Genomic DNA, 10,255 nt, shown 5'->3' with positions numbered 1-10,255 from the left:
GCCTAAATTATGTATGACATGTGCATAACCTATTTGAATTCTAAACACACAGAGGCAACCCCTAGCTCTGATACCAATTGTTGGTTAATCCTAGGAAAACGTACTGGTTCCACTGTACAAAATTTTTTTTACAAGTGTCGAACCTTTCCTTAAATAACCTATTGTATTCTTTAGAAGTTAAATTAGGAATCACAGACGGAACTTAACATCGTTGATTCCAAATTTAACTTATCTGTTCTTAATGGTTTAGATTTGAATCGCAAGCGGAACTTAACACTATTGATTCAAATCTACCTAAGTTATTAATTTCATAAATATTAATTTCCAAAATTGGCTTCCAGGACTGCATGGTGAGACACATGACCTTCTTGGATATGGGAGCAACCACCACCGCCTAGGCAAAGCCTTTGAAGGAAAGCTAATATTTATTTCCTTAAATAACTCTAGGTTAACCAAAGAGAACAATCGAATCACAAATTTGAAAAAGAAGAAAACACAAACTTGAAAAATAAATTCGATAAACTAGATCTAATTGACTCTTGTATTTAGAATTCTTACAAAGAAAATAACTAGTATGATGTGGAAGAAAACTACTAGTTATACCTTCTCTTTGTAAGCTAATAACCTCGAGATCTTCTGTCGTATTCCTCACCTCGCCTTGGACGTCGTGTGGGTGACGATCCTCCAAGATGAACACCACCCAAAAGAGTCCTTCCTCTTCCTCTAGCATTCGACCACCACCACCACCAAGGAGAAGAGAGCAAAGGGAAAAGGAGAAGGGAGAGGGCCGACCACCAAGAGATCTCCAAGCAAGAGAATAAGAGTTATGTCTCATGAAGCCCCCTCACCCCTTCTTTTATATTACTTGCCCAAGGCAAATAAGGAAAAACTTTTTACAAAAAATAAAATCATCCAAGAGTTTTTCTTTTTCCCTTTTAATTTTTCCTTTTCTTTCCTCTTGATTGAATCAATCACTAATTTTAATTTTATGATGATTTTGATTAAATTAATATGGTCGGCCACTTGCTTGGGCACCAAGCAAGGTGGCCGGCCACCTCATCAAAGGGAAAAAGGAATTTTATTTTTATAAAATTTTACAAGAAAATTTTTTATAAAATTTTACAAGAAAAATTCTTATAAAATTTTACAAGCTCTCTTTCCTAAAGTAGGAGTTAAAAAAGGAAAGTTCTAAAAATTAAAACCATGTTTTAAAATTTAAAACTTCTCTTACAAAATTTCCTTTTTTAACATGATGATAGAAAATTTTAATTTTAAAACTTATCTCCATTTTTCTTAAACCATGAGGATGGTTAAAAAAGGAATGTTTTAAAACTTTTAAAAAACCTGTATTAAAACATGTGGCCTAATTCAAATAAGGAAAGTTTTAAAAATTAAAATCTCTCTTTTAAAACTTATAGTTTTCTACAAAGAGAAGATTTTAAAAATTCAAAACACCCTTCCTATTTGAATTAATCTTGGCCGGTCCCTACATGCTTGGTCACCAAGCAATGGGGCCGGCCCCTATAAAGAGGATGTGGCCGGCCCTTGCTTGGTCACCAAGCATTGGACCGACCCAGTTCTTGGACACCAAGAAGAGTCTTACATTTGGATGAACTTGAGGCTATAATGAGGCTACGACAGGGACCTAGAGGAGAAATTGGTTTTGGCCTTCCGATGAGCTTGAGTATCCCGTGTTCGCCCCGAACACACAACTCAAGTTCATCGATAATAACTCATTCCACTAGAGAGTTATTACCGCACTACCGCACCAATCCCAAATTACATTATGGGCTCCTTCTTATCATGAGTGTGTTAGTCTCCCTGTATTTAAGATTACGAATGTCCACTAATTAAGTAAGTTACTGACAACTCACTTAATTAATATCTAGCTCCAAGAGTAGTATCACTCAACTTTATTGTCATGTCGGACTAGGTCCACTTGCAGGGTTTAACATGACAATCCTTATGAGCTCCTCTTGGGGACATTCTCAACCTAGATAACTAAGACACAGATTCCTTCTATAATCAACAACACACACTATAAGTAATATCATTTCCCAACTTATCAGGCATATTGATTTATCGAGCTAAACCTCACCCTTTGATAAGTCAAAGAAATAAATATTAAATATATGTGCTTGTTATTATATTAGGATTAAGAGCGCACACTTCCATAATAACTAAGGTCTAGTTCTTTTACTAAGTCAGTACAAAAAGAACTTACCTAAATGATCCTACTCAATACACTTAAAGTGTATCAGTGTAATTTATTAGTCAAGATAAACTAATACTTAATTACACTATGACTATTCTAATGGTTTGTTCTTTTCCATCTTAGTCATGAGCAACTTGTTTATAATTTATAGAGAACCGACAACATGATCTTCTGAGTGTGACACCATACTCCATGTTATCTACTATATAAATTAATTGAACAATTATATTTAACAAATAAATGCAGATATTGACCAATGTGATTCTTTTATTTCAACAAATAAATGTTTACAAAAGCTAGGCTTTTAGTATACACTCTAACAGTCTCTCCCAAACTCCTCTATTCTTTAATCTTTCTTCTAAATCTTTTCAGATCTTGATCTCAAACTCGTTTCTCTCCATAAACTTCATCAAGATCTGGATTCTAAGAACACCTCTCTCTCCTCCTATCTTCAAGATCCTTAATACCTAGTCCCAAAGATCTTGTCTCTCAAGATCTATCCTCACAAGAACTTATTTCTCCAACAAAACAGCACCTTTCCTTACTCAAGCTTGACAACATGTCCAATATTTTGAAGAGACTTCGCAAACGAAGCGGTGGATCAAGCGGAGGAAGGGAGCCTACCAAAGAAAAAGGGAAGCAACCAACAAAAGGCAAAGAAAAGAGGATAGCACGCGACGAAGGTAACGACAATGAATCCAATATTATTTTTAGAAATGAAGATCATAAGTCTAGATTTGAAATTCTTGTCAATAGAAATATTGTGTGTACACGATATATGGACGCAACTATTTTAGACATGTTAGGAATTAGGGACGATATAACTTGGATGATTAGGTCCCTTGATTGGAACGATATTATGTATACACACCTATCTACATATCCTCGTATCATACTGGAGTTTTTGAGCTCACTAGATGTTCACTTTGCTAATGAAGATGATTTTGTTGGCAAAATAACTTTTAGACTTATGAACTAAGAGTTTTAGTGGACATTTAGCGATTTCAATAATTGTTTTGGATTGTCTATCAGCAACTCTCACAGGTTTGACTTAAGATTTAATTGGGATCATTTTTGGAATTTGATTACTAGATTAGATCAACCTTATGAGCCCTCTAGAGCTAAAGCTTCTCATATGCAAAACCCAATTTTTAGATACTTGCATCGTGTTATGAGTAAAACTATTTTTGGTAGAGGGGAAAGTGATGGAATCATTAAGAAAGTAGAACTTTATGCTTTGTGGGCTATGATACATAAGGTTGACTTTGATTCCAGTTTTCATTTTTTGCAAACCTTGGTGAGAGCTAGGAGGGCATCCTCGGGATCAATTGTTTTTGGTGGATTGATTACTCAAATAGCTATAAATTTGGAACTTGATCTAGATGGGTTAGAGGTCATTCATGACAATGACATGATTGATATTGATGCATGTCTTGCTATGAAAATGATTTGTCGGGATGAGAATGGTTTTGTTTTCCCTAGGAAGAATGATTTTCTTTTACCCCTTTCTTATCTCGAACGCACTTCTATCCGCGACCTTGCTAATTGGGTAATCACTGATAGAGATCCTGAGAATGTTCCTTCCATATCCGAAGACACGGAGCCCCACCTTGAGCCCTCGTCATCTGGACATCTACAGCCTTCCGATCATCTAGAACCTGCTAGACACTCTTTTGCCTATGGTATGGGTAGTTCTAGATTTGATTTTTCTGACTTTTGTGCATCTCTAGACTCACTTCATGAGAAGCAGGATGCCCAACGAGTAATGTTGGAGGGTCACTTTTCTTTATCAGATGACCAGTTTAGAGAAGTACGGAATCATTTTTAGTTCACGAGAAATTTTCAAGGTCAAATGGTCAATTTGTTCAGGACTATGATACTGATCAAGCTAGAATGAGAGAATTTATGTAGGGTATAAGTATTACTAGTCAACAAGTAGATGCCCTCTATGAGTATCATAGGATCTTGAGTGAGACTCCAGGTTTTCCTAGCTTTCCTATTGGACGCCCACACAGACCTCCTTTCCCTCGTCCACCTCCACCACCATATTGATTTCATCGGGACGATGAAAAGTTTAAGTCTGGGGGGGGGTGGTTTGTAACCTGAAAATTTTTGTATTTTTTTCTGCACTTTCAGTTTGTTTTTGTTTTGCACTTGTTTTGCTTTGTTTGGATTGTTTTTGATAGTCATTTGACTATCTTTTGAAAAATTTTGTGGCATCCCCATTGAAGAAAACATCAATCCTCACTTTTATACTCACTTGTTCAAAAGCAAAATTGTTGGCACGTTCTCTATCTTGATTCCTGATATTGTAAATGATGCTAGTATGTTTAGTGTACCTCTTTTCTCTATCTTGAGTAGCATGATGTGAGCTAAGTATCATATAGAAATAAGTTTGAGTTTTGGATTAACCTTAAGGATCTTACATTCACTTCACTTTACTTTAACTTGAATAGTTGATATAATTGAAATAGTCATGATTCATCCTATTTGTTTAGTACTTGGTTTCCATGGTGATTTCTCAAACTTCATTTTGGTTACTAGATGAGGCTCGAATCTTGAAAGCTCATTTGGAAAAATTTAAATATCCCAACTTTTGTGCTTATGAACTTATGTGTTTAAGTGTTGCACAATGCAATCACTTAGTGAAAAAAAGGTACATGATGATGAAAAAAAAGGAAAAAAAAGTCTTGAAAAAAAGGGGATATAAAAACAGTTGTCGTGAGTGGAAACTAGCAAGTCACCCCATTGAAACCGAGTTAAGTTATGGGGGAAATGACTTCTATGGTTCTCCTGATATCGAGCACGCCTTTGAGACCCTGGGTTGATTGAGAAATATAAACCAAGTGTGTGGCAGGTAAGTTCCTATCACCGGAAACATTAAAAACTCAATTGGATGACGACTTGACTAGGACAAAGATTGAAAGTTGAAGGGTTTTTGAGTTACTTACTTGCACCGTGCACAGGAGACTTATGCTTAAGTCATACTTGGTTTGTTTCTATGATCATGCTTATTAATAAAACTTTTAGATAGAGTTAGGAAAGTGCATTAAGGATTATGATGCATTATTGAATACATGAATCTTGATTGTAACATTTTGCTTGAGGGAAAGCAAAAGTCTAAGTCTGGGGATGTGATGTGCGTAGATTTTATACACTTGTTTAGCATGTTTTGACACACATTCTTATGTTTTATACATGCTTTATCTATGCACTTTCATGTTCCTTGCTTTGCTTTTAGCATAAATATTTTTTTTTGTTCGAAGATATACTTTTGTGCGTTTATGCTTTCAGGAGTCGAATTTGGAGAAGAATTGATGTCTGTGGCTGATTCTATAACCAAACGAAGGAAAAATGACTCGGCCAATGAGTGTCACACGGCCTTACAAAGGGGAATGACCCTGGCGGTGTGGTCATGTAACGCCCGAAAATTCTCAAAATAAATTTTAGAAATATTCTATTATTTTTCTGGAATTTTAGAATATTTTTATAAAATTTTTGGAGTAGCAGAAGTAGCAAAATTAAATAAAAACATAAAATAGCCGAAGCGGGAATTGAACCCGAGACCTATGGACCCTATGACTTATAGGGTGATTTTAGTAACCAAGGGGCCCTAGTAGGGGTGTACTGAAAGAAGAGGAGAGAAATTATATTTATGGGCTAGTTGGGGCGTATTTACCACTTAATATAAATAGGGAATTTTAGAGAGGAGTTATTATTCTTGAACGACACCTCTCCCTCACCCTCACACGCCGCCCTCTCTCTTCCTCACCCTCTCGGCGCAAAAGCCCAAGAGATCTAGGGTTCCATCTCTAGGGTCGTAGGAGCACCTTCCGGCGACGTCTCCGATACAAGGACGCTCCTCTCCGCGAGAAGAACGCATAGACGTAAGAAGATTGCCGAAAAGATCTTCTTCTCCGGAAACCTAGCGATCGGATTGTAAGAAAACTTAGCGCAGGATGTAAGTAACCCCTCACCTGCAGTATAAGTAGTCAATCGTATGATTTTATGTTCTTAGTTCGCATTTATATTCTTAGTGCAGCCACATGCAGAGATAGAGCACACCAGGTGCTCGATAAAATGACTAGTATAGTTATCTACTACAGTAGGCATTTTAATAACTCAGCTAAATGCCATAGACGCATTTTTAAATAGCATACATAGTCTTGCTTCAGTTTATATGGGACTACGGTCCAATGGGTGGGCTCCCATAGTCGCCTTTAGGTTCAGATAACCTAGTGTTAGGTTCAGATAACCTAGTAAGAGCAAGATAAGATAAAACAGTTATGAATGGTATTTTACTTTTATCAGAGGCACTGTACTGGACTCTCAGTTGTCCTTGGGTTGGGCTCCCACAGTCGTCCCTAGGTTTAGATAACCTAGTAAACCCTAATGGATTCGGGACTAGCTACCTCGGGTCTAGTTAGGGATGCGCGCATAGCAAGTACAGTTGCCGGGCTCATCAACAACATGATTAGTATTTTGATCTATTATGAAAATAGTTTTCAAAACTTTACAAATCAGATATATGAATACAGTTCAGCGACAGCATTAACCTAACATAAGTTTTAGCTTAGCTCATGTATCGATTTAGTTTCCTTGATGATACAGTAATTCGTTTTATGTTCAGTATTTGATTGTCATGACTTACATGTCCATATACCATGCTCTTAGCACTTTCTGTATGATCATTAGCATATATTCCAAATAGCATCTTTTAAAAAGCATGATTTCTTCGAATGCATGTTTTGTGAGGTAGATGGTTCTTACTAAGCTCCCAAGCTTATATTTTTCTTTTCCTTATACTGCAGATAAAGGTAAAGGGAAGATGGATTAGCAGAGGCTGGAGTTCAATGCGACCAGATATGTGTGGGAAGGAACTTGGAATAAAGATTCTTGGGGATTAGCCCATCTAAAGACTTAGTATTTCGGATCTTGTTACCTTTCTGCATTTTTAGGATGTTAAGTATCATGAATGAAAGTATGCACCATGACATGCCTAGACTTCTAGTTACCTTGACGTTAGTGATAAACCATGAACAATGACAGTAGTGGCATGCCTAGAACTCTTGTGATTAGTTTTGAGTTGATACATTTGCATCTTATTTGGATTAGTGGTGAAATGCAGTAGAAATCGCAGAAATCAGAGCTCCAATCGATCAGCTGATCGATTGGAGGGTCCTCAATCGATCAGCCGATCGATTGGGGAGTGATTTCCCGCGTACAGAAAGCTGAAGAATCGATCAGCTAATCGATCGCCCATGGATCGATTAGCCGATCGATCGGGAAGTAATTCCCCGCGTACAGAACGTTAATGAATCTATCAGCTGATCGATTGAGGAGCCCTAATCGATCAGCCGGTCGATTGGACATGACTTCCGCGTACAGAGAGCTGCGGAGTCGATCAGCTGATCGATTGACACTATTCAATTGATCAGCCGATCGATCGGGAGAACTCCCCGTGTACAGAATGCTACTGAATCAATACTTGGATCGATTGGTCAGGCTGGATCGATCAACCGATCGATTCAGACGGTTCTTCCGTGCACAGAAGCACGTGGAATCGATCAGTAGATCGATTGAAGACTTTTCAATCGATTTAGTCCCAACTCAATCGATTGGGGAAGTTTGATTTCAACTGGGAACAGCTGATTTCAGTTCCGTGACTATATGGAGAGTTTAGATTCCATTCCTTAGTATCTGTACAGCAGTGAAAAGATATTTTGAGCATAAGTCACAGATTTCTTTTAAAAAAAATCATTAGCAGGATGAGATTTTAATTAGTTCAGTTTCCGCACAGAATAGTTTAGCATAATGTAACCCCCGGCCTTACAGCTTAGTCAGTATCAGGCGGGGCGTTACAGAGTGGTATCAGAGAAAGTTCCATACTTCCTCCACACACACATCAGCATTGAACCTGCAGCTTCCAAGTAAGAATATCTCTCACTTTAATTATGTTCCTTGCTTTTATGTTGTAGATAACTAAAGCATGTTCATATATGATAGCATCTAACAAGATAATAGTAGTTCTGTAAACATGATTGTATTAGTTATGTATGTCCTCTATTTCTCTAGAAAATGGTACGAGGACGCCCAGCTAGAAGGGCACCAGCTACTGAGCCCCAGCATGAGGCAGACAGATCAGTGCCTCCCCCAGACCTTACAGCAGTAGTGGCTCAGTTACAGAAGCAACTAGCTGAACAGCAACAGGAGATAGCCACCCTAAGGGCTAATCAGCAGAACAATCCCACTGCCACTCCAGAACCTATCCTAGCAACACCAGTAGTAATAGAGGTTCCACCAGTCCAACCTACAGCACTAGCAGCCCCAACAGCAGGGGCGAGAGAAGCCTATCTGATCCAGTGGCAGAAGATCAAGCCAGAGAATTTCTCAGGCACCAGTGAACCATGGGATGCCCAAGCCTGGTTCAAAACACTGGAGAGTACGATGGAGCTTCTGGACTGGCCAGAGTATGAAAAGATGAAATGTGCCTCCTTCTGCCTGGCAGGAGACGCACGAATGTGGTGGGAAAGGATTAGAACGAAGCGCCCAGTGAACCAGATGACATGGGCCAACTTCGAAAGAGAATTCTTTGAGGAGTTCTTTCACATGCGGGTCACAAATCGCCACTACGATGAGTTTACCGAATTTCGTCAGGGCAACCTTTCAGTTGGGGAGGCCGTGAAGAAATTCAACAGACTGGCTCGTCTATGCCCCGAACTAGTCAGCACTGAAAGAGAACGAGTCCGGTTGATGCTCAAAATGCTAATGCCGGAAATATCACTGAACGTGGCCAGCGGTGTTCATCGGTCGCAAACCACTGAAGAACTGGTGAGTAGTGCTCTGATCACCGAGCATTACCAGAACAACATCAAGCAGCAGAAGCAAGCCTTCTCAGAGACCAAAGGCCAAGGAGGCTCAGGTACTCAGAAACACCAGGGCCACAGCTCTACTTGGAAAGGGAACTCTAGTCACAAACGTAAACAAGGGAGTTACCCAAAAGGAGGATCAGTTAGTAAACAACCTAGCTATCCCAAGTGTTCTACTTGTGGGAAATTCCACCCCGGAGTTTGTCGCAAGGGCACACGAGGATGCTTTGAATGTGGCCAGGAAGGGCATATGGCTAAGCAATGCCCGAACAAGACCAGTTTTCCCCCACCGCAGCCGATTCAGTACGGAGACAAACCAGCCCAGTTACACCAGATGCAAGCTGCTTTAGATGGTCCACACATCAGCCAGGGCAGACTAGAAGCCCTCTCAGCCACGACGAACACGAGGATCTACTCACTCACCAGAGAGGACGTAGCGAATGCCTCGACAGTTGTTACAGGTCAAATCAATATTTTACAGCAAAGTGCAACTGTCTTATTCGATACTGGGGCAACCCATTCTTATATATCCAGGATATTTGCCGAAAAGTTAGCAATATCTCCAGAGGTACTCAGTGTTCAGTTTTCGACAACACTACCTTCAGGAGAAATCATGGCATCCACGCACTGGCTCTGAGCGGTGCCAGTCACTATAGCAGACAGAGAGCTTTTTGGTGATCTGATAGTGCTAGATATGACTGACTACGATGTCATCTTGGGAATGGACTTTTTGGTCAAGTACGGTGCCTCCATAGAGTGCCATAAACAGAAAGTTGTATTCCAACCTAAAGTAGGAGTGCAGTTTGGGTACATAGGAGAACCAAAGAGAAAGGCCAAGAAGTTTCTTTCAGCTCTGAAAGCACAGAAACTACTGGATTCAAGATGTACAGGATTCCTAGCACATGTAGTCAGTACCAGTCAGGATAAGAACCAGAAGCTAGAAGAAGTTTGAGTTGTATGTGACTACCCAGCAGTCTTCCCTGAGGAGTTACCGGGCCTAGCACCAGACAGAGAGATTGAATTTGAGATAGAACTTATCCCCGGTACAAATCCCATCTCTAAAGCACCCTACCGCATGGCTCTGACAGAACTGAAAGAACTTCAAGAGCAACTACAGGAGCTACTTGACCAAAGCTTCATACGTCCTAGTCACTCACCATGGGGAGCGCCT

This window comes from Zingiber officinale, chromosome 8B, assembly GCF_018446385.1.
Source record: "Zingiber officinale cultivar Zhangliang chromosome 8B, Zo_v1.1, whole genome shotgun sequence".
NCBI lineage: Eukaryota > Viridiplantae > Streptophyta > Magnoliopsida > Zingiberales > Zingiberaceae > Zingiber > Zingiber officinale.
Note: the sequence above shows the minus strand (reverse complement) of the source record.